Raw genomic sequence first — 26,318 nt, 5'->3', positions numbered from 1 at the left:
GTATTGCAACGTTTCCTTGTTTGGACGATATTTTGGTTCTAGCTCAGTCTTTACATTCTGCAGAATCTCACACAAATCAACTAGTGTTGTTTCTTCAGACATGGTTGGAGGATCAATTTACCAAAAAGTTCCTTGATTCCTCAGACAAGGGTCACCTTTTTAGGTTTCCAAATAGATTCAGTGTCCATGACTCTGTCTCTAACAGACAAGAGACAAATAAATTGGTTTCAGCTTGTCTGAACTTTCAGTATCAGTCATTCCCTTCGGTGGCTATGTGCATGGAAGTTTTAGGTCTCATGACTGCAGCATCGACGCGATCCCCTTTGCTCGTTTTCATATGAGACCTCTCCAGCTTTGTATGCTGAATCAATGGTGCAGAGATTATACAAAGATATCACAATTAATATCCTTAAATCACAATGTTCGACTCTTTCTGACTTGGTGGTTAGACCACCATCGTATAGTTCAAGGGGCCTCCTTTGTTCGTCCAACCTGGACTGTAATCACAACAGATGCAAGTCTTTCAGGTTGGGGAGCTGTCTTGGGATCTCTGACAGCACAAGGGGTTTGGAAATCTCAAGAGGCGAGGTTACCAATCAATATTTTAGAACTCTGTGCTATTCTCAGGGCTCTTCAGGTTTGGCCTCTATTGAAGAGAGAATCATTCATTTGTTTTCAGACAGACAGTATCACAACTGTGGCATATGTCAATAATCAGGGTGGGACTCGCAATCCCCTAGCTATGAAAGAAGTATATCAGATACTTGCTTGGGCGGAATCCAGCTCTTGTCTAATTTCTGCGGTACATATCCCAGGTGTAGACAATTGGGAAGCGGATTATCTCAGCCGTCAGACTTTACATCTGGGAGTGTGGTCACTCCATCCAGATTTGTTTTTTCACATGTGGGGTCTTCCAGAAATCTGATGGCTTCCTATCTGAACTAGAAACTTCCCAGGTACCTGTCCAGGTCCAGGGATCCTCAGGCGGAGTCGGATGCGTTAACAGTTCCTTTGTTTTACCAACCTGCTAATATATTCCCGCCTCTAGTTCTTCTTCCAAAAGTAATCTCCAAGATCATTATGGAACATTCGTTTGTGTTTCTGGTAGCACCAGCATGGCCTCACAGGTACTGGTATGCGGACCTTGTCCGGATGTCCAGTTGTCAACCTTGGCCACTTCCTTTAAGACCAGATCTTCTGTCTCAAGGACCGTTTTCTCTTGTTAAGTGTATCCAGTCCACGGATCATCCATTACTTGTGGGACACTCTCCTTCCCAACAGGAAGCTGCAAGAGGATCACCCACAGCAGAGCTGCCACACAGCTCCTCCCCTCACTACCATATCCAGTCATTCTCTTGCAACTCTCAACAAAGATGGAGGTCGTAAGAGGACTGTGGTGTTTTATACTTAGTTTATTCTTCAATCAAAAGTTTGTTATTTTTAAATGGTACCGGAGTGTACTGTTTATCTCAGGCAGCATTTAGAAGAAGAATCTGCCTGCGTTTTCTATGATCTTAGCAGAAGTAACTAAGATCCTTTGCTGTTCTCACATATTCTGAGGAGCGAGGTAACTTCAGAGGGGGAATAGCGTGCAGGTTTTCCTGCAATAAGGTATGTGCAGTTAATATTTTTCTAGGGATGGAATTTGCTAGAAAATGCTGCTGATACTGAAGTAATGTAAGTAAAGCCTTAAATGCAGTGATAGCGACTGGTATCAGGCTTATTAATAGAGATACATACTCTTATAAAAGTGTATTTTAAAACGTTTGCTGGCATGTTTAATCGTTTTTTATATATGTTTGGTGATAAAACTTATTGGGGCCTAGTTTTTTCCACATGGCTGGCTTGAATTTTGCCTAGAAACAGTTCCCTGGGGCTTTCCACTGTTGTAATATGAGTGTGAGGGGCCTATTTTAGCGCTTTTTTGCGTAGCAAAAATTAGACAGACATCCGGCTTCTTCCTGCATGATCCAGGACTTCTCTGAAGGGCTCAAAAGTCGTATTGAGGGAGGTAAAAAGCCACAGTAGAGCTGTGGCAGTTGTTGTGACTGTTTAAAAAACGTTTTTGTCATTTGTTATTCCGTTTTTGGTATTAAGGGGTTAATCATCCATTTGCAAGTGGGTGCAATGCTCTGCTAACTTATTACATACACTGTAAAAATTTTGTTAGTGTAACTGCCTTTTTTTCACTGTTATTTCAAATTTGGAGAAAATTTGTGTTTCTTAAAGGCGCAGTAACGTTTTTTTATATTGCTTGTAAACTTGTTTTAAAGTGTTTTCCAAGCTTGCTAGTCTCATTGCTAGTCTGTTTAAACATGTCTAACACAGAGGAACCTACTTGTTCATTATGTTTGAAAGCCATGGTGGAGCCCCATAGGAGAATGTGTACTAAATGTATTGATTTCACTTTAAACAGTAAAGATCAGTCTTTATCTATAAAAGAATTATCATCAGAGGGTTCTGTCGAGGGGGAAGTTATGCCGACTAACTCTCCCCACGTGTCGGACCCTTCGCCTCCCGCTCAGGGGGCGCACGCTAATATGGCGCCAATTACATCAGGGACGCCCATAGCGATTACCTTGCAGGACATGGCTGCAATCATGAATAATATCCTGTCAGAGGTAATATCTAGATTGCCTGAATTAAGAGGCAAGCGCGATAGCTCTGGGGTTAGGAGAGATACAGAGTGCGCAAATGCTGTTAGAGCCATGTCTGATACTGCGTCACAGTATGCAGAACAGGAGGACGGAGAGCTTCAGTCTGTGGGTGACATCTCTGACTCGGGGAAACCTGATTCAGAAATTTCTAATTTTAAATTTAAGCTTGAGAACCTCTGTGTATTGCTTGGGGAGGTATTAGCTGCTCTGAATGACTGTAACACAGTTGCAATTCCAGAGAAATTGTGTAGGCTGGATAGATACTATGCGGTGCCGGTGTGTACTGACGTTTTTCCTATACCTAAAAGGCTTACAGAAATTATTAGCAAGGAGTGGGATAGGCCCGGTGTGCCCTTTTCCCCACCTCCTATATTTAGAAAAATGTTTCCAATAGACGCCACTACACGGGACTTATGGCAGACGGTCCCTAAGGTGGAGGGAGCAGTTTCTACTTTAGCAAAGCGTACCACTATCCCGGTTGAGGACAGTTGTGCTTTTTTAGATCCAATGGATAAAAAATTAGAGGGTTACCTTAAAAAAATGTTTATTCAACAAGGTTTTATTTTACAGCCCCTTGCATGCATTGCGCCTGTCACTGCTGCGGCGGCATTCTGGTTTGAGGCCCTGGAAGAGGCCATCCATACAGCTCCATTGAATGAAATTATTGACAAGCTTAGAACGCTTAAGCTAGCTAACTCATTTGTTTCTGATGCCATTGTTCATTTGACTAAACTAACGGCTAAGAATTCCGGATTCGCCATCCAGGCGCGTAGGGCGCTATGGCTTAAATCCTGGTCAGCTGACGTGACTTCAAAGTCTAAATTACTCAACATTCCTTTCAAGGGGCAGACCATATTCAGGCCTGGCTTGAAGGAAATTATTGCTGACATTACTGGAGGCAAGGGTCATACCCTTCCTCAGGACAGGGCCAAATCAAAGGCCAAACAGTCTAATTTTCGTGCCTTTCGAAATTTCAAGGCAGGAGCAGCATCAACTTCCTCCTCTTCAAAACAAGAGGGAACTGTTGCTCATTCCAGACAGGCCTGGAAACCTAACCAGTCCTGGAACAAGGGCAAGCAGGCCAGAAAGCCTGCTGCTGCCCCCAAGACAGCATGAAGGGACGGCCCCCTATCCGTAAACGGATCTAGTGGGGGGCAGACTTTCTCTCTTCGCCCAGGCGTGGGCAAGAAATGTTCAGGATCCCTGGGCGTTGGAGATCATATCTCAGGGATATTCTGGACTTCAAAGCTTCTCCTCCACAAGGGAGATTTCATCTTTCAAGGTTATCAGCAAACCAGATAAAGAAAGAGGCATTCCTAAGCTGTGTGCAAGACCTCCTAGTAATGGGAGTGATCCATCCAGTTCCGCGGACGGAACAAGGACAGGGGTTTTATTCAATTCTGTTTGTGGTTCCCAAGAAAGAGGGAACCTTCAGACCAATCTTGGATCTAAAGATCTTAAACAAATTCCTCAGAGTTCCATCATTCAAAATGGAAACTATTCGGACCTTCCTACCCATGATCCAAGAGGGTCAGTACATGACCACAGTGGACTTAAAGGATGCCTACCTTCACATACCGATTCACAAAGATCATCATCGGTTCCTAAGGTTTGCCTTTCTAGAAAGGCATTACCAATTGTAGCTCTTCCCTTCGGGTTGGCCACTGCCCCGAGAATTTTTACAAAGGTTCTGGGCTCACTTCTGGCGGTTCTAAGACCGCGAGGCATAGCGGTGGCTCCGTATCTAGACGACAGCCTGATACAGGCGTCAAGCTTTCAAATTGCCAAGTCTCATACAGAGATAGTTCTGGCATTTCTGAGGTCGCATGGGTGGAAAGTGAACGTGGAAAAGAGTTCTCTATCCCCACTCACAAGAGTCTCCTTCCTAGGGACTCTTATAGATTCTGTAGAGATGAAAATTTACCTGACGGAGTCCAGTTTATCAAAACTTCTAAATGCTTGCCGTGTCCTTGATTCCATTCCGCGCCCGTCAGTGGCTCAGTGCATGGAAGTAATCGGCTTAATGGTAGCGGCAATGGACATAGTGCCATTTGCGCGCCTGCATCTCAGACCGCTGCAATTGTGCATGCTAGGTCAGTGGAATGGGGATTACTCAGATTTGTCCCCTCTACTAAATCTGGATCAAGAGACCAGAGATTCTCTTCTCTGGTGGCTATCTCGGGTCCGTCTGTCCAAGGGTATGACCTTTTGCAGGCCAGACTGGACGATTGTAACAACAGATGCCAGCCTTCTAGGTTGGGGCGCAGTCTGGAACTCCCTGAAGGCTCAGGGATCGTGGACTCAGGAGGAGAAACTCCTCCCAATAAATATTCTGGAGTTAAGAGCAATATTCAATGCTCTTCTAGCTTGGCCTCAGTTAGCAACCCTGAGGTTCATCAGATTTCAGTCGGACAACATCACGACTGTGGCTTACATCAACCATCAAGGGGGAACCAGGAGTTCCCTAGCGATGTTAGAAGTCTCAAAGATAATTCGCTGGGCAGAGTCTCACTCTTGCCACCTGTCAGCGATCCACATCCCAGGTGTAGAGAACTGGGAGGCGGATTTTCTAAGTCGTCAGACTTTTCATCCGGGGGAGTGGGAACTCCATCCGGAGGTGTTTGCTCAACTGGTCCATCGTTGGGGCAAACCAGAACTGGATCTCATGGCGTCTCGCCAGAACGCCAAGCTTCCTTGTTATGGATCTGGGTCCAGGGACCCGGGAGCAACGCTGATAGATGCTCTAGCAGCTCCTTGGTTCTTCAACCTGGCTTATGTGTTTCCACCGTTTCCTCTATTCCCTCGACTGATTGCTAAAATCAAGCAGGAGAGAGCATCAGTGATTCTGATAGCGCCTACGTGGCCACGCAGGACCTGGTATGCAGACCTAGTGGACATGTCATCTCTTCCACCATGGACTCTGCCTCTGAGGCAGGACCTTCTGATACAAGGTCCTTTCAATCATCCAAATCTAATTTCTCTGAGACTGACTGCATGGAGATTGAACGCTTGATTCTATCAAGGCGTGGCTTCTCCGAGTCAGTCATTGATACCTTAATACAGGCACGGAAGCCTGTCACCAGGAAAATCTACCATAAGATATGGCGTAAATATCTTTATTGGTGTGAATCCAAGAGTTACTCATGGAGTAAGGTTAGGATTCCTAGGATATTGTCCTTTCTCCAAGAGGGTTTGGACAAAGGCTTATCAGCTAGTTCTTTAAAGGGACAGATCTCTGCTCTGTCTATTCTTTTGCACAAGCGTCTGGCAGAAGTTCCAGACGTCCAGGCATTTTGTCAGGCTTTGGTTAGGATTAAGCCTGTGTTTAAAACTGTCGCTCCCCCGTGGAGCTTAAACTTGGTTCTTAAAGTTCTTCAGGGAGTTCCGTTTGAACCCCTTCATTCCATTGATATTAAACTTTTATCTTGGAAAGTTCTGTTTTTGATGGCTATTTCCTCGGCTCGAAGAGTCTCTGAGTTATCTGCCTTACAATGTGATTCTCCTTATCTGATTTTTCATTCAGACAAGGTAGTTCTGCGTACCAAACCTGGGTTTTTACCTAAGGTGGTTTCTAACAGGAATATCAATCAAGAGATTGTTGTTCCATCATTGTGTCCTAATCCTTCTTCAAATAAAGAACGTCTTTTGCATAATCTAGACGTAGTCCGTGCCTTGAAGTTTTACTTACAGGCTACTAAAGATTTTCGTCAAACATCTGCCCTGTTTGTCGTTTACTCTGAACAGATGAGAGGTCAAAAGGCTTCGGCAACCTCTCTCTCCTTTTGGCTTCGGAGCATAATACGCTTAGCCTATGAGACTGCTGGACAGCAGCCCCGTGAAAGGATTACATCTCATTCTACTAGAGCTGTGGCTTCCACCTGGGCCTTTAAAAATGAGGCCTCTGTTGAACAGATTTGCAAGGCTGCGACTTGGTCTTCGCTTCACACCTTTTCAAAATTTTACAAATTTTATACTTTTGCTTCTTCAGAGGCTGTTTTTGGGAGAAAGGTTCTACAGGCAGTGGTTCCTTCCGTTTAAGTTCCTGCCTTGTCCCTTCCATCATCCGTGTACTTTAGCTTTGGTATTGGTATCCCACAAGTAATGGATGATCCGTGGACTGGATACACTTAACAAGAGATAAATTTATTTCTCTTGTAGTGTATCCAGTACACGGCCCGCCCTGTCCTTTTAAGGCAGGTCTAAATTTTAACTAAACTACAGTCACCACTGCACCCTATGGTTTCTCCTTTCTCGTCTTGTTTCGGTCGAATGACTGGATATGGTAGTGAGGGGAGGAGCTGTGTGGCAGCTCTGCTGTGGGTGATCCTCTTGCAGCTTCCTGTTGGGAAGGAGAGTGTCCCACAAGTAATGGATGATCCGTGGACTGGATACACTACAAGAGAAATAAATTTATGAGGTAAGCATAAATTATGTTTTTCCATCAGGATCTGAAATCATTAAATTTGAAGGTATGGAAATTGAACGCTTAGTGCTTAGTCATAGAGGTTTCTCTGACTCAGTGATTGATACTATGTTACAGGCTCATAAAGCTGTTTCTAGAAAGATTTATTATCGAGTTTGGAAAACTTGTATTTCATGGTGTTCTTCACATAAATTCTCCTGGCATTCTTTTAGAATTCCTAGAATTTTACAGTTTCTTCAGGATGGTTTGGATAAAGGTTTGTCTGCAATTTCCTTGAAGGGACAAATCTCTGCTCTTTCTGTTTTATTTCACAGAAATATTGCTAAACTTCCTGATATTCACTGTTTTGTTCAGGCTTTGGTCTGTATCAAGCCTGTCATTAAATCAATCTCTCCTCCTTGGAGTCTTAATTTGGTCTTGAGAGCTTTACAGGCTCCTCCTTTTGAGCCTAGGCATTCTTTGGATATTAAACTACTTTCTTGGAAAGTGTTGTTCCTTTTGGCTATCTCTTCTGCTAAAGTTTCTGAATTATCTGCTCTTTCTTGTGTCACCTTTTCTGATTTTTCATCCAGATAAGGCAGTTTTGCAGACTTCATTTAAATTTTTACCTAATTAATAGGGAAATTGTTGACCCCTCTTTGTTCTAATCCTAAGAATTCTTTGGAGAGATCCTTACATTCTCTGGATGTTGTAAGAGCTTTGCAATATTATGTTGAAGCTACTAAAGATTTCAGGAAAGACTTCTAGTCTATTTGTTGTCTTTTATGGTTCTAGGAAAGGTCAGGAAGCTTCTGCCATTTCCTTGGCATCTTGGTTAAAACTTTTGATTCATAAGGCTTTTGTGGAGTCGGGTCAGGCCCCGCCTCAGAGAATCACAGCTTATTCTACTAGATCAGTCTCCACTTCGTGGGCTTTTAAGAATGAAGCTTCAGTTGATCAGATTTGCAAAGCAGCGACTCGGTCTTCTTTGCATACATTTACTAAATTCTACCGTTTTTATGTATTTGCTTCTTCGGAAGCAGTTTTTTGTAGAAAAGTTCTTCAGGCAGCTGTTCGATTCCTCTGCTTATGTTTAAAGTTTTTTTCCTTTTCATTTATAAGAAAAAAACATATTCTTTTGGTTGTGGATTTAATTTTTCAGCGGAAAATGACTTATTTTATCCTTCCCTCTCTAATCCTTCAGATATAAATGCCTATAGACCAATTTCACTATTAAATAGTGATTACAAAATACTCACACCTTTTATTGCACAAAGAATAAAAAGTATTCTGGATCCTTTAATTCATAAAGACCAGGTTGGATTTATGCAGAAAAGAAATGTAACTTTTAACATAAGGAGATTGCAGTTAATTATTAATTACTATTGGATGAAACTTCAGGAAAAGAATTATAAGATGAACACTGACCTCGCTATAATAGCAATTGACACAGAAAAAGCGTTCGATTCGGTCACGTGGGACCATCTACTCACGACTTTAGCTAAGTTTGGATTTCAGGGAAATATTCACAACTTCATAAATTTGATCTATACAAACCAGTCAGTATCAATACTAATGAATAGGGTCCCTACTTCAAATTTCTCACTCCAAAAGGGGGTCTAGACAAGGGTGTCCATTATCCCTATATTTATTTAACCTAGCTATAGAACCGCTAGCAATAGCTTTGAGGAAAGCGTTAGAGGGTATATGGATAGGTCAAAGGAAAAGTACACTTTTATTATATGCAGATGACTTACTAGTCTTTATCCGAGATTCACAGCAAAGTATCCCAATTTTAAACAATATTATGGAGAAATTCAGTACTTTCTCTGGATACAAACCAAATCCTACTAAGTCAGAAATTCTATGGCTATTTAAAACGAGAAATAGTATGAAACACACCCACTTTAGAGAAGTAAATACAAGTTTCAAATATCTGGCTATTGTATTATCTAAAATCAAGTGTTTGCTAAAATATATAGGGACCTAGCACATTGGTCCAAATTTCAGCTGTCACGGGTAAGATAAATTTAATAAAAATTATGATTTTCCCAAAACTTCTTTACATGATGCAAAATTTACCTCTTTTTATTAAAAATAGGGATTTAGCTGAATATAAAAAATGCTGTTTACAATTCATATGGGGACAGAAAAGGAAAGCTATCGCTTATAAAAAAAAAACTCTCTCCTAAGATCTGATGGAGGTTTGTCGCTGCCAGGCATTGAACTTTATAATACTGTCTGCCTATGAAAAATAACTTTAGATTGGTTAAATGATGAGTTTTATACTTCCCCAAAACTAGAATATCAGATAGTAGCCCCGTACTCATTAAAAGCTATCCTCCATTGCCTAATAATTAAATTACCGACGAGGTTCAAATACCTACCTGTATTGAACAATGTAATAAAAGCCTGGCAAAAAATTATGAAATTGCTGAAACTCAATTTAGCTGTTTATAAATATTTACCAATTATCTGGAATCCCAATTTTATACCAACTCTCAACTCTAAAACTGTTGGGCGATGGAAGCAGCAGGGATTGATTTACATTCAACAGCTGAAAGAGAGAGATGAGTATAGATGCAAATCCTTTGCAGAATTAAAGAGGGATTTTAATTTGCTAGATAAAGATTTTTTTTAATATCTGCAGATACGCCATCTATTAGACGAAATTATGAAATAAAGCCCAATTGAGGTAGGTTGAATAGGGATAGAACCAGTGATTAATATATACAAAGCAGGTAATTTTTATATTTCCTTATTATATAAAACTATCAAGGCATTCCAGGGTCAAGAGAACATTGATAAGATAGCGGCAAATTGGAAAAACTCCCCTAACACGATTCTTAAGAGTTTCAAGCTGGTAGAGGAAGCTACAGTAGCAACTTCATTAAGAGAATCACATTTTAAAATTATAAATAGAGTATATATTGCACCATATTTGAAATCACAATGGAATAACAATGGCAGCTTATGCGATAAATGTAGTCACTCGACAGCTGATCTTTATCATTGCCTGTGGAATTGCCCCAAAATTAAAAAAAATTCTGGAACAAAATTGAATTTTGGGTGAATAAAATACTGCAAAGTCCTTTTAAAATGCAGGATACCCATGTGGTTTTTTTTTTTTTTTTATAGAGGACTCTAAAAAAAAATATAAATAAAAGGTTTAGAAATACGGTTATACTAAATGGACGGACTTTAATACTAAAATATTGGAAATCTAAAAAAGTTCCTAGACTAGCTGAGCTTATAGAGAAAATAAATAACCAGTTAATTTATGAACAATTTGGAATAACTGTCGACAATGAAAGTAAAATTAAACGCTTTTTCAACAAATGGGAAAGCTTGATCCTCTCATATCAAAGAGCAACACAGATACAAGTGATCGCTCCCTTTAAAGGTTCAATATTTTTAGAAACAACTATGGAGCGAAATTAATTCCTTAGAGACTAGCGCCGGGAAAAATTAATTATATATATATATATATATATGTATATGTATATATATATATATATATATATATATATATATATATATTAATTTATTTGTGTGTGGTTATTTTAGCTTTTAGGTCAAATACACCAAAGTATAAGGATTTTTTGTTTGACCATGAAAGGCCTTATGATTTTTGATTTTGCGAATGGAAATAGCAGAACATCATGCAAGGTGTACTGCAAGACTAAATTATATGTTGTGCATCTATACTTTTGGAATATAAATAAAGAAATATAAAATAAAGAAATATTTTATCCCTCACTCTCTAGTGACTCTTCTGTGGAGTACCACATCTTAGGTATTATCCCATACGTCACTAGCTCATGGACTCTTGCCAATTACATGAAAGAAAACATAATTTATTAGGGTTGCACCGATACCATTTTTTTAAGACCGAGTACAAGTACCGATACTTGTTTTCAAATACTCGCCGATACCAATTACCGATACTTTTTTTTTTTATGTCATGTGACAGTTTACCAAGCACAATACAGACTAATTATTTAAAAATTCCTTCTTTATAATTATGAAGGACTGTAGCTCAAAAGACATTATGAAATAATAAAACAGGTTTTATTTGTCAAAGTTCACAGAACATGTTTAGAAATAAAAATATTACAATAAAATATATTAACAACAACAATAAATAACAAAAATAAAATTGCAACCAACCAAAAGTGCCATACAGTAAAAAATAGAACAGAATACTGTTTAATCATGGCGAACAACACTATGGGCTAGATTACATTTGACTGGTAAGCTTTACCAATGCTCTCATTACACGTCCTACTCCATTAAAGGCTATGGAGTTGGAAATGTGAACAGAGCATTGGTAAAGCTTACCAATCAAATGTAATCTAAATCTAGTCCTATAATTGCATGATGAGTGTTCATTGGGATTAACTTAATTTTTCCTATGAGTACTCTTCCTGCAATTATATAAGCTAAGATGTTCCACAGAGTACAGTATGTTTTGAACATAATTGTGCAAGATGAGCACTAGCAATATAAAAGGCAATCTAGCAATTAGAATAATTTTTCAAAAGTTAGTGGCAAGTTCTTATTAAGGAACAGAACAGAAGCATCTCTGCATGTTCAGCTATAAGTCTGTTTTTGCTATCAGTAAGGAGGTTCATCTTTCCACACTACTGCATGGGCAGAAAGATATTTTTGGGCCATTTTAGCCAGAGCTGGAAATCTCAGTTTATTAACTGCCCAGTACTTCAGGGGTTTGTCTAAACAATGTAAAGTAATCTCTCCTACAATAATACAAATAAGAGCAATTTGTATTGGCAGAACAGTAGTAAACAATTTTTAGTTTAGTCTTCACTCCAGCTTTTAATGAAATGGGAACATGCAGTTTGAAAAAAAAAAACACCACAAGATAGCATATGGGTAGTAAGTGGAGGTATCGATTTAAGTATCGGTGCATTTGCACGAGTACAAGTACTCATGCAAGTACTTGGTATCTGTGCAACCCTATAATTTATGTAAGAACTTACCTGATAAATTAATTTCTTTCATATTGACAAGAGTCCAATGACACCCACCTTTTTAATGGTGGTTGTTTTTTTGTATAAAGCACAATTATATTTCCAGTTGCTTTTTTGATGCTTTCTACTTCTTTTTCTATCACCCCACTATTTGGCTATTCGTTAAACTGAATTGTGGGTGTGGTGAGGGGTGTATTTATAGGCATTTTGAGGTTTGGGAAAGTTTGCCCCTCCTGGTAGGCTTGTATATCTCATACGTCACTAGCTCATGGACTCTTGCCAATATGAAAGAAATTAATTTATCAGGTATGTTCTTACATAAATTATGTTTTTTCTTCCTAATGGGAAAGAGTCCACAGCTGCATTCATTACTTGTGGGAAATAAGAACCTGGTCACCAGGAGGAGGCAAAGACACACCAGCCAAAGGCTTAAATACTCATCCCACTTCCCGTATCCCCCAGTCATTCTTTACCTTTCGTCCTAGGAGGTTGGCAGAGAAGTTTCAGAAGTTTTATTTTTTAAAGAAAATATTTCTCTTGTTAAGTGTATCCAGTCCACGGATGATCCATTACTTGTGGGATATTCTCCTTCCCAACAGGAAGTTGTAAGAGGATCACCCACAGCAGAGCTGCTATATAGCTCCTCCCCTCACTGCCATACCCAGTCATTCTCTTGCAACTCTCAACAAAGATGGACGTAGTAAGAGGAGAGTGGTGTATTATAGTTAGTTTTTTAACTTCAATCAAAAGTTTGTTATTTTTAAATGGTACCGGAGTGTACTGTTTCATCTCAGGCAGCATTAGAAGAAGAATCTGCCTGTGATTTCTATGATCTTAGCAGAAGTAACTAAGATCCACTGCCGTTCTCACATATTCTGAGGAGTGAGGTAACTTCAGAGGGGGAATGGCGTGCAGGTTTTCCTGCAATAAGGTATGTGCAGTTAATATATTTCTAGGGATGGAATTTGCTAGAAAAATGCTGCTGATACCGGATTAATGTAAGTTAAGCCTTAAATGCAGTGATAGCGACTGGTATCAGGCTTATTAACAGAGATACATACTCTTATAAAAGTGTAATATAAAATGTTTGCTGGCATGTTAATCGTTTTTATATGTTTGGTGACAAAACTTATTGGGGCCTAGTTTTTTTCCACATGGCTGGCTTGATTTTTGCCTAGAAACAGTTTCCTGAAGCTTTCCACTGTTGCAATATGAGTGGGAAGGGCCTATTTTAGTGCTTTTTTGTGCAGATAAAAATACTGACAGAGACATTCAGCTTCCCTCTGCATGATACAGGACATCTCTGAAGGGCTCAAAAGGCTTCAAAGTCGTGTTTGAGGAGGGTAACAATCACAGTAGACTGTGGCAGTTGTGACTGTGTTTAAAAAACGTTTTTTGTTAGTGTAACTGCCTTTTTTCACTGTTAAACAAATTTTGACAAAATTTGAAATCTCTTAAAGGCACAGTAACGTTTCTTATATTGCTTGTTAACTTGCTTTAAAGTGTTTTCCAAGCTTGCTAGTCTCATTGCTAGTCTGTACAAACATGTCTGAAACAGAGGATACTTGTTCATTATGTTTAAAAGCCATGGTGGAGCCCCATAGGAGAATGTGTACTAAATGTATTGATTTCACCTTAAACAGTAAAGATCAGTCTTTATCTATAAAAGAATTGTCACCAGAGGGGTCTGTCGAGGGGGAAGTTATGCCGACTAACTCTCCCCACGTGTCGGACCCTTCGCCTCCCGCTCAAGGGACGCACGCTAATATGGCGCCAAGTACATCAGGGACGCCCATAGCGATTACTTTGCAGGACATGGCTGCAATCATGAATAATACCCTGTCAGATGTATTATCCAGATTGCCTGAATTGAGAGGCAAGCGCGATAGCTCTGGGGTTAGACGAAATACAGAGCGCGTAGATGCTGTAAGAGCCATGTCTGATACTGCGTCACAATATGCAGAACCTGAGGACGGAGAGCTTCAGTCTGTGGGTGACGTCTCTGAATCGGGGAGACCTGATTCAGAGATTTCTAATTTTAAATTTAAGCTTGAGAACCTCCGTGTATTGCTTGGGGAGGTATTAGCTGCTCTGAATGACTGTGACACAATTGCAGTGCCAGAGAAATTGTGTAGGCTGGATAAATACTATGCAGTGCCGGTGAGTACTGATGTTTTTCCAATACCTAAAAGGCTTACAGAAATTATTAGTAAGGAGTGGGATAGGCCCGGTGTGCCCTTTTCCCCACCTCCTATATTTAGAAAAATGTTTCCAATAGATGCCACTGCACGGGACGTATGGCAGACTGTCCCTAAGGTGGAGGGAGCAGTTTCTACTTTAGCAAAGCGTACCACTATCCCGGTTGAGGACAGTTGTGCTTTTTCAGATACAATGGATACAAAATTAGAGGGTTACCTTAAGAAAATGTTATTCAACAAGGTTTTATTTTACAGCCCTTTGCATGCATTGCGCCTGTCACTGCTGCGGCGGCATTCTGGTTTGAGGCCCTGGAAGAGGCCATCCATACAGCTCCATTGACTGAAATTGTTGACAAGCTTAGAACTCTTAAGCTAGCTAACTCATTTGTTTCTGATGCCATTGTTCATTTGACTAAACTAACGGCTAAGAATTCCGGATTCGCCATCCAGGCGCGTAGGGCGCTATGGCTCAAATCCTGGTCAGCTGATGTGACTTCAAAGTCTAAATTACTCAACATTCCTTTCAAGGGGCAGACCTTATTTGGGCCTGGTTTGAAAGAAATTATTGCTGACATTACTGGAGGTAAGGGTCATACCCTTCCTCAGGACAGGGCCAAATCAAAGGCCAAACAGTCTAATTTTCGTGCCTTTCGAAATTTCAAGGCAGGTGCAGCATCAATTTCCTCTGCTTCAAAACAAGAGGGAACTTTTGCTCAATCCAAGCAGGCCTGGAAACCTAACCAGTCCTGGAACAAGGGCAAGCAGGCCAGAAAGCGAGGCATAGCGGTGGCTCCTTACCTGGACGATATCCTGATACAGGCGTCAAGCTTTCAAATTGCCAAATCTCATACAGAGATAGTTCTGGCATTCCTGAGGTCGCATGGGTGGAAAGTGAACGAAGAAAAGAGTTCTCTATCTCCTCTCTATCTCCTCTCACGAGGGTTTCCTTCCTAGGGACTCTAATAGATTCTGTAGAAATGAAAATTTACCTGACGGAGTCCAGGTTATCAAAACTTCTAAATGCTTGCCGTGTTCTTCACTCCATTCCGCGCCCCACAGTGGCTCAGTTCATGGAAGTAATCGGCTTAATGGTAGTGGCGATGGACATAGTGCCATTCGCGTGCCTGCATCTCAGACCACTGCAATTATGCATGCTCAGTCAGTGGAATGGGGATTATACAGATTTGTCCCCTCTACTAAATCTGGATCAGGAAACCAGAGATTCTCTTCTCTGGTGGTTATCTCAGGCCCATCTGTCCAAGGGTATGACCTTTCGCAGACCAGATTGGACAATTGTAACAACAGATGCCAGCCTTCTAGGTTGGGGTGCAGTCTGGAACTCCCTGAAGGCTCAGGGTTCATGGACTCAGGAGGAGAAACTCCTCCCAATAAATATTCTGGAGTTAAGAGCAATATTCAATGCTCTTCTGGCTTGGTCTCAGTTAGCAACACTGAGGTTCATCAGATTTCAGTCGGACAACATCACGACTGTGGCTTACATCAACCATCAAGGGGGAACCAGGAGTTCCCTAGCAATGTCAGAAGTCTCCAAGATAATTCGCTGGGCAGAGACTCTCTTGCCATCTGTCAGCGATCCATATCCCAGGTGTAGAGAACTGGGAGGCGGATTTTCTAAGTCGTCAGACTTTTCATCCGGGGGAATGGGAACTCCGGAGGTGTTTGCTCAATTGGTTCTCCGTTGGGGCAAACCAGAATTGGATCTCATGGCGTCTCGCCAGAACGCCAAGCTTCCTTGTTACGGATCCAGGTCCAGGGACCCAGAAGCGGCACTGATAGATGCTCTAGCAGCGCCTTGGTTCTTCAACCTGGCTTATGTGTTTCCACCGTTTCCTCTGCTCCCTCGTCTGATTGCCAAAATCAAACAGGAAAGAGCATCGGTGATATTGATAGCGCCTGCGTGGCCACGCAGGACCTGGTATGCAAACCTAGTGGACATGTCATCCTTTCCACCATGGACTCTGCCTCTGAGACAAGACCTTCTAATACAAGGTCCTTTCAATCATCCGAATCTACTTTCTCTGAGACTGACTGCATGGAGATTGAACGCTTGATCCTATCAAAGCGTGGCTTCTCCGAGTCAGTAATTGATACCTTAATACAGGCACGAAAGCCTGTCACCAGGAAAATTTACCACAAGATATGGCGTAAATATCTTCATTGGTGTGAATCCAAGAATTATTCATGAGTAGGGTTAGGATTCCTAGGATATTGTCCTTCCTCCAAGAGGGTTTGGACAAAGGATTATCAGCTAGTTCTTTAAAGGGACAGATTTCTGCTCTGTCTATTCTTTTACACAAGCGTCTGGCAGAAGTTCTAGACATTCAGGCATTGTCAGGCTTTAGTTAGAATTAAGCCTGTGTTTAAACCTGTTGCTCCTCCATGGAGCTTAAACTTGGTTCTTAAAGTTCTTCAAGGGGTTCCGTTTGAACCCCTTCATTCTATTGATATCAAACTTCTTTCATGGAAAGTTCTTTTTCTGATGGCTATTTCCTCGGAGAGTCTCTGAGTTATCTGCCTTACAATGTGATTCTCCTTATCTGATCTTTCATTCAGATCAAGTTGTTCTGCGTACAAAACCTGGGTTTTTACCTAAGGTGGTTTCTAACAAGAATATCAATTAAGAGATTGTTCCATCATTATGTCCTAATCCTTCTTCAAAGAAGGAACGTCTTTTGCATAATCTACACGTAGTCCGTGCCTTGAAGTTTTACTTACAGGCTACTAAAGATTTTCGCCAAACATCTAACCTGTTTGTTGTTTACTCTGGACAGAGGAGAGGTCAGAAGGCCTCGGCAACCTCTCTTTCTTTTTGGCTTCGGAGTATAATCCGTTTAGCCTATGAGACTGCTGGACAGCAGCCTCCTGAAAGGATTACAGCTCATTCTACTAGAGCTGTGGCTTCCACCTGGGACTTTAAAAATGAGGCCTCTGTTGATCAGATTTGCAAGGCTGCAACTTGGTCTTCCCTTCATACTTTTCCAAATTTTACAAATTTGATACTTTTGCTTCTTCGGAGGCTGTTTTTGGGAGAAAGGTTCTACAGGCAGTGGTTCCTTCCGTTTAAGTTCCTGCCTTGTCCCTCCCATCATCCGTGTACTTTAGCTTTGGTATTGGTATCCCACAAGTAATGGATGATCCGTGGACTGGATACACTTAACAAGAGAAAACATAATTTATGCTTACCTGATAAATTTATTTCTCTTGTAGTGTATACAGTCCATGGCCCGCCCTGTCCTTTTCAGGCAGGTCTAAATTTTAATTAAACTATAGTCACCACTGCACCCTATGGTTTCTCCTTTCTCTGCTTGTTTCGGTCGAATGACTGGATATGGCAGTGAGGGGAGGAGCTATATAGCAGCTCTGCTGTGGGTGATCCTCTTGCAACTTCCTGTTGGGAAGGAGAATATCACACAAGTAATGGATGATCCGTGGACTGGATACACTACAAGAGAAATAAATTTATCAGGTAAGCATAAATTATGTTTTTTCTTTCATCCGGTTAGGATACTTTTTTATTTGATTGTTCCTTTGGGGAATTGCTGTGATGGACTTGCTTTTTGTTACTTCCTGTGAAGTTGTTTGCGGACTGTTGGGTCCGGAATTTGTGTGCACTTTGCTGTGTGTCAGTGACGCCTGGCGGGACCTTGTGTGTTTTGTTTTATGTTTTATTGTTTGTTTTCACAAACTACTCTATACATATACATCCTGGCCTTCGGGTCCGCATACCAGGAGAGATTGGGCATGCCACACTCTCCCGGTGGCTTCCGCCGTGACGCTTTGGTTGTCCGTTCAGGGGGGTGGGGCCTTCTCCGCTAGGTCGGTTTTTGGGCCCGAGTTTTCTTGCTACCTTTTGGGTGGTTTTAGACTCCTAGGATCTCTGGACCTCGTTTAGTTTCCACCTTTAACAGGTCCTCTTCGTGAATCGCTTTTCGGTATGCGAGACGTAGCGGGTTCATGCCTGCATTCGCTATGATCCGGCGGCGTTGCTGTGGGGTGGCTAGCCTGTGACTTGCCACGTGGAGGCCTAGTTTGCCTTTTTTCGTTGCTGGAGGCTTCTTCTAGCTGGAACCCGGTTTTATTGGGGTCGCCTTGTTCATTTCGGTTCTGGTTCTGTTTTTTTCCAGAAATTTCTCCACCCTCTTAGGGTTGGTAGCCGATGTGGGACCCTAGTTTCTGCATGTTGCGGAGTTTAGCTCTGTGTTGTGGCTTCTATCGCCTTCAGATTGGTTTAGCGTTTTTTTACGGTCCTTTCCTAGGGTTTTGCTAGATTTCCTGTCTTTTTTTTTTCCGTGTTTCTTCCTCGATTTGAGGAGTGTCTGACCGGAATTTTGGTCGGGGTCCTATCCTTCAGGTCTATTCGTAAATCTGGGATTGGGCTGGGGTTCCGGGTGGTGTTGGTATAGTTCTGTTTTTTCCCTCTGGTGTTCGGGTTGCGTCTGGAAGGGGTTCTTCCTTTTCTCTTTTCTGCTACTCTTCTTATGGCTGCTTGGGGCCTTTGTTTTCTGTGTTGGAATGTGTTCTGGACTTGCTTTGGGGTCCGTTGCTCTGGTGCTCTAACCTGGCATCAGCATTCCTGTTTAGTGCCTTGGTAGTGGTCACTTTCTCCTCATATCTTCCCCACCAGTATCTGCTGTGGGGCCCCGAGATTTCTACCTCGGGTAGTCTCTGCTGATTTGGGGTCTGGCTAGTTTGGGTTCGTTTTGACCCCTGTGTCGAGTTTTGTTTCCGGAGGGGCAAAGTTTCCCTTGTCCTGCATCTTCCCTTGGGAGTTTTTTTTCTCTGGGGGTGTGTTCCTTTTTTCCCTGGTTCAGGAATGGAGATGCCCTTGGGAATGGACTTCTGGGTTCGGTGTTCCTCTGGTGGGACTCTGCCCTTGTTTCTGGTCACACTCTTTCGAGGTGGCTGGTGGTATTCCTCCCTCTCGTTCATGGGGGGGGGACTTTGTCCCTAGACTTTTCATTGTCATTGACAGGTTGTTTTTTTCCGTGTGTGGGTGGTCCTCGTTGCGGCGGTTGTGGAGGACGTCCCTGTTTATCTCAGGATCCTAAGCTGTGGTTCTGGTCATCTTTTGACTTTTCAGCTGTCTGTTTCTTTTGGATGCAGTGGGTCCCTGTTGAGGTGCTCTCTGAGCTCTCGGGGGGGTTTGGATCTCTGATCTTTTTCCCTCCATGGAGGGGTGTTTGTCTAGCAACTTTGCTTTCTGCTGGTTCCGTTTCTCTTTGGTTCCCTCCAGCTGGGGAGCTGGACAAGGGTTCCCCCCCCCCCTTTATCTGTGGCTGCACTATAGCGTGCTACTTAGTCGTCTGTGCGGTTTTTTGTTCTCAAGATACTTTTTGTTCTTTCGGTCTCCGACTTGGTCGTGCTTGACTGATGATGCCTTTTTTTCTGGCTTTCGTGAGGCTTTCTGGAGTCTCCTTAGCTTGTTTGATCTGTCTTTTGAAGGACAGGGTTCTGGTTAGTTATCCCTCTACCTTGCTGTTTCTTCCTTTGGGGAGTTGTTGGTCAGGGTTCCTTTATGGGGGCGTGTGTATGGGATCTGCATTTGGGCGATTTTGAGTCCTGTTGGCTCGGTGATGTTGCATGTGGCTTGGGACTGTCGTTTGTGTCCTTGGGACCGTTTTTTCTTCATGTTTTTGCTCCCTGCTTTTGGATGAAGCGGGACTTTTCTTTCATGTAATTAGCAAGAGTCCATGAGCTAGTGACGTATGGGATATACATTCCTACCAGGAGGGGCAAAGTTTCCCAAACCTCAAAATGCCTATAAATACACCCCTCACCACACCCACAATTCAGTTTTACAAACTTTGCCTCCTATGGAGGTGGTGAAGTAAGTTTGTGCTAGATTCTACGTTGATATGCGCTCCGCAGCAAGTTGGAGCCCGGTTTTCCTCTCAGCGTGCAGTGAATGTCAGAGGGATGTGAGGAGAGTATTGCCTATTTGAATGCAGTGATCTCCTTCTACGGGGTCTATTTCATAGGTTCTCTGTTATCGGTCGTAGAGATTCATCTCTTACCTCCCTTTTCAGATCGACGATATACTCTTATTTATATACCATTACCTCTGCTGATTTTCGTTTCAGTACTGGTTTGGCTTTCTACAAACGTGTAGATGAGTGTCCTGGGGTAAGTAAATCTTATTTTCTGTGACACTCTAAGCTATGGTTGGGCACTTTATTTATAAAGTTCTAAATATATGTATTCAAACATTTATTTGCCTTGACTCAGAATGTTCAACATTCCTTATTTTCAGACAGTCAGTTTCATATTTGGGATAATGCGTTTGAATCAATCATTTTTTCTTACCTTAAAAATTTGACTTTTTTTCCCTGTGGGCTGTTAGGCTCGCGGGGGCTGAAAATGCTTCATTTTATTGCGTCATTCTTGGCGCAGACTTTTTTGGCGCAAAAAATCTTTTCTGTTTCCGGCGTCATACGTGTCGCCGGAAGTTGCGTCATTTTTTTGACGTCCTTTTGCGCCAAAAATGTCGGCGTTCCGGATGTGGCATCATTAGGCGCCAAACAATGTGGGCGTATTATTTGGCGCCAAAAAATATGGGCGTCGCTTTTGTCTCCACATTATTTCAGTCTGATTTTTTCTTTGCTTCTGGTTACTAGAAGCTTGTTTATTGGCATTTTTTCCCATTCCTGAAACTGTCATTTAAGGAATTTGATCAATTTTGCTTTATATGTTGTTTTTTCTCTTACATATTGCAAGATGTCTCACGTTGCATCGGAGTCAGAAGATACTTCAGGAAAATCGCTGTCTAGTGCTGGAACTACCAAAGCTAAGTGTATCTGAACTTTTGGTAGCTATTCCTCCGGCTGTTGTTTGTATTAATTGTCATGACAAACTTGTTAAAGCAGATAATATTTCCTTTAGTAATGTACCATTGCCTGTTGCAGTTCCCTCAACATCTAAGGTGCAGAATGTTCCTGATAACATAAGAGATTTTGTTTCTGAATCCATCAAGAAGGCTATGTCTGTTATTTCTCCTTCTAGGAAACATAAAAAATCTTTTAAAACTTCTCTCTCTACAGATGAATTTTTAAATGAACATCATCATTCTGATTCTGATGACTCTTCTGGTTCAGAGGATTCTGTCTCAGAGATTGATGCTGATAAATCTTCATATTTATTTCAAATGGAATTTATTCGTTCTTTACTTAAAGAAGTACTAATTGCTTTAGAAATAGAGGATTCTGGTCCTCTTGATGCTAATTCTAAACGTTTAGATAAGGTGTTTAAATCTCCTGTGGTTATTCCAGAAGTTTTTCCTGTTCCTAATGCTATTTCTGAAGTAATTTCCAGAGAATGGGATAAATTGGGTAATTCATTTACTCCTTCTAAACGTTTTAAGCAATTATATCCTGTGCCGTCTGACAGATTAGAATTTTGGGACAAAATCCCTAAAGTTGATGGGGCTATTTCTACCCTTGCTAAACGTACTACTATTCCTACGTCAGATGGTACTTCGTTTAAAGATCCTTTAGATAAGAAAATTGAATCCTTTCTAAGAAAAGCTTATCTGTGTTCAGGTAATCTTCTTAGACCTGCTATATCATTGGCTGATGTTGCTGCAGCTTCAACTTCTTCTTCAGCATGCTAATAATTTTATCTGTGATGCCATTTTTGATATTATCAGAGTTGATGTCAGGTTTATGTCTCTAGCTATTTTAGCTAGAAGAGCTTTATGGCTTAAAACTTGGAATGCTGATATGGCTTCTAAATCAACTCTACTTTCCATTTCTTTCCAGGGTAACAAATTATTTGGTTCTCAGTTGGATTCCATTATCTCAACTGTTACTGGTGGGAAAGGAACTTTTTTACCACAGGATAAAAAATCTAAGGGTAAAAACAGGGCTAATAATCGTTTTCGTTCCTTTCGTTTCAACAAAGAACAAAAGCCTGATCCTTCATCCTCAGGAGCAGTTTCAGTTTGGAAACCATCTCCAGTCTGGAATAAATCCAAGCCTTCTAGAAAGGCAAAGCCTGCTTCTAAGTCCACATGAAGGTGCGGCCCTCATTCCAGCTCAGCTGGTAGGGGGCAGGTTACGTTTTTTCAAAGAAATTTGGATCAATTCTGTTCACAATCTTTGGATTCAGAACATTGTTTCAGAAGGGTACAGAATTGGTTTCAAGATGAGACCTCCTGCAAAGAGATTTTTTCTTTCCCGTGTCCCAGTAAATCCAGTGAAAGCTCAAGCATTTCTGAATTGTGTTTCAGATCTAGAGTTGGCTGGAGTAATTATGCCAGTTCCAGTTCTGGAACAGGGGATGGGGTTTTATTCAAATCTCTTCATTGTACCAAAGAAGGAGAATTCCTTCAGACCAGTTCTGGATCTAAAAATATTGAATCGTTATGTAAGGATACCAACGTTCAAAATGGTAACTGTAAGGACTATCTTGCCTTTTGTTCAGCAAGGGCATTATATGTCCACAATAGATTTACAGGATGCTTATCTGCATATTCAGATTCATCCAGATCATTATCAGTTCCTGAGATTCTCTTTTCTGGACAAGCATTACCAGTTTGTGGCTCTGCCGTTTGGCCTAGCTACAGCTCCAAGAATTTTTACAAAAGTTCTTGGTGCCCTTCTGTCTGTAATCAGAGAACAGGGTATTGTGGTATTTCCTTATTTGGACGATATCTTGGTACTTGCTCAGTCTTTACATTTAGCAGAATCTCATACGAATCGACTTGTGTTGTTTCTTCAAGATCATGGTCGGAGGATCAATTTACCAAAAAGTTAATTGATTCCTCAGACAAGGGTAACTTTTCTGGGTTTCCAGATAGATTCAGTGTCCATGACTCTGTCTTTAACAGACAAGAGACGTCTAAAATTGATTTCAGCTTGTCGAAACCTTCAGTCACAATCATTCCCTTCGGTAGCCTTATGCATGGAAATTCTAGGTCTTATGACTGCTGCATCGGACGCGATCCCCTTTGCTCGTTTTCACATGCGACCTCTTCAGCTCTGTATGCTGAATCAATGGTGCAGGGATTACACAAAGATATCTCAATATCTTAAAACCGATTGTACGACACTCTCTAACATGGTGGACAGATCACCATTGTTTAATTCAGGGGGCTTCTTTTGTGCTTCCGACCTGGACTGTAATTTCAACAGATGCAAGTCTCACAGGTTGGGGAGCTGTGTGGGGATCTCTGACGGCACAAGGAGTTTGGGAATCTCAGGAGGTGAGATTACCGATCAATATTTTGGAACTCCGTGCAATTTTCAGAGCTCTTCAGTCTTGGCCTCTTCTGAAGAGAGAATCGTTCATTTGTTTTCAGACAGACAATGTCACAACTGTGGCATACATCAATCATCAAGGAGGGACTCACAGTCCTCTGGCTATGAAAGAAGTATCTCGAATTCTGGTTTGGGCGGAATCCAGCTCCTGTCTAATCTCTGCGGTTCATATCCCAGGTATAGACAATTGGGAAGCGGATTATCTCAGTCGCCAAACGTTACATCCGGGCGAATGGTCTCTTCACCCAGAGGTATTTCTTCAGATTGTTCAAATGTGGGGACTTCCAGAAATAGATCTGATGGCCTCTCATCTAAACAAGAAACTTCCCAGGTATCTGTCCAGATCCAGGGATCCTCAAGCGGAAGCAGTGGATGCATTATCACTTCCTTGGAAGTATCATCCTGCCTATATCTTTCCGCCTCTAGTTCTTCTTCCAAGAGTAATCTCCAAGATTCTGAAGGAATGCTAGTTTGTTCTGCTGGTAGCTCCGGCATGGCCTCACAGGTTTTGGTATGCGGATCTTGTCCGGATGGCCTCTTGCCATCCGTGGACTCTTCCGCTACGACCAGACCTTCTGTCGCAAGGTCCTTTTTTCCATCAGGATCTCAAATCCTTAAATTTAAAGGTATGGAGATTGAACGCTTGATTCTTAGTCAAAGAGGTTTCTCTGACTCTGTGATTAATACTATGTTACAGGCTCGTAAATCTGTATCCAGAGAGATATATTATAGAGTCTGGAAGACTTATATTTCTTGGTGTCTTTCTCATCATTTTTCTTGGCATTCTTTTAGAATTCGAAGAATTTTACAGTTTCTTCAGGATGGTTTAGATAAAGGTTTGTCCGCAAGTTCCTTGAAAGGACAAATCTCTGCTCTTTCTGTTCTATTTCACAGAAAGATTGCTAATCTTCCTGATATTCATTGTTTTGTACAAGCTTTGGTTCGTATAAAACCTGTCATTAAGTCAATTTCTCCTCCTTGGAGTTTGAATTTGGTTCTAGGGGCTCTTCAAGCTCCTCCGTTTGAACCTATGCATTCATTGGACATTAAATTACTTTCTTGGAAAGTTTTGTTCCTTTTGGCAATCTCTTCTGCCAGAAGAGTTTCTGAATTATCTGCTCTTTCTTGTGAGTCTCCTTTTCTGATTTTTCATCAGGATAAGGCAGTGTTGCGAACTTCTTTTGAATTTTTACCTAAAGTTGTGAATTCCAACAACATTAGTAGAGAAATTGTGGTTCCTTCATTATGTCCTAATCCTAAGAATTCTAAGGAGAAATCGTTACATTCTTTGGATGTTGTTAGAGCTTTGAAATATTATGTTGAAGCTTCTAAGTCTTTCCGAAAGACTTCTAGTTTATTTGTTATCTTTTCCGGTTCTAGAAAAGGCCAGAAAGCTTCTGCCATTTCTTTGGCATCTTGGTTGAAATCTTTAATTCATCTTGCCTATGTTGAGTCGGGTAAAACTCCGCCTCAAAGGATTACAGCTCATTCTACTAGGTCAGTTTCTACTTCCTGGGCGTTTAGGAATGAAGCTTCGATTGATCAGATTTGCAAAGCAGCAACTTGGTCCTCTTTGCATACTTTTACTAAATTCTACCATTTTGATGTATTTTCTTCTTCTGAAGCAGTTTTTGGTAGAAAAGTACTTCAGGCAGCGGTTTCGGTTTGAATCTTCTGCTTATGTTTTTCATTAAACTTTATTCTGGGTGTGGATTATTTTCAGCAGGAATTGGCTGTCTTTATTTTATCCCTCCCTCTCTGGTGACTCTTGCGTGGAAAGATCCACATCTTGGGTAATCATTATCCCATACGTCACTAGCTCATGGACTGTTGCTAATTACATGAAAGAAAACATAATTTATGTAAGAACTTACCTGATAAATTCATTTCTTTCATATTAGCAAGAGTCCATGAGGCCCACCCTTTTTTGTGGTGGTTATGATTTTTGTATAAAGCACAATTATTCCAATTCCTTATTTTATATGCTTTCGCACTTTTTTATCACCCCACTTCTTGGCTATTCGTTAAACTGAATTGTGGGTGTGGTGAGGGGTGTATTTATAGGCATTTTGAGGTTTGGGAAACTTTGCCCCTCCTGGTAGGAATGTATATCCCATACGTCACTAGCTCATGGACTCTTGCTAATATGAAAGAAATGAATTTATCAGGTAAGTTCTTACATAAATTATGTTTTTTATTTATGGGATGTAGTTCAGTCCTGGTGCCCTCAGTTTGGGCCGCCTCTTTACCCTCCTGTTGTTGGCATTCAGTGTCCTCTTTGGCTTGGGTATAATTTTCCCACATGTAATGAATGCGGCTGTGGACTCTTTCCCATTAGGAAGAAAAACATAAATTATGTTTACCTGATCATTTCATTTTCTTCTGTGGGAAAGAGTCCATAGCCCCCCGCTCGTTTCTTGAGGCGTTTTTCGTGTATAGTCTTCTGGCCCCCTTTCACCTTGATATTTCTTCCACTGATCCTTTGTTCCTCGGCAGAATGACTTTGGGTGGTGGGTCTTTGCCTTCTTCTGGTGGCCAGGTTCTTATTTCCCACAAGTGGACTCTTTCCCACAGAAGAAAATGAAATTATCAGGTAATCATATTTTTTCTTTTTTTAAAAGAATTGTGTGAGACCTGCCTATGCAAGGGTCAGCATGAAATTTCACTCCATGCTGGAATTTTCGACCCTTGGACATAAATCCCCCTGCCCCCCCCAAAAAAAACGCAACTTTTTTAATAGACATATGTTTTTTTCTTTCCTTTTTTAATTTTGAAAACAATTATTCTTTTTGTCT

At 41.3% G+C, this 26,318-nt stretch overlaps 1 protein-coding gene across 1 annotated transcript in view; it reads left to right on the top strand.

The window, feature by feature from the left end:
* Window positions 1-26,318, top strand: part of NUP58 (nucleoporin 58) — a 258,626-nt gene that overhangs the window by 104,498 nt on the left and 127,810 nt on the right. The gene's annotated exons all lie outside the window — the stretch shown is intronic.

Source organism: Bombina bombina, chromosome 3 (genome assembly GCF_027579735.1).
Source record: "Bombina bombina isolate aBomBom1 chromosome 3, aBomBom1.pri, whole genome shotgun sequence".
Classification (NCBI taxonomy): domain Eukaryota; kingdom Metazoa; phylum Chordata; class Amphibia; order Anura; family Bombinatoridae; genus Bombina; species Bombina bombina.
This window is presented reverse-complemented; position numbering and strand designations above follow the sequence as displayed.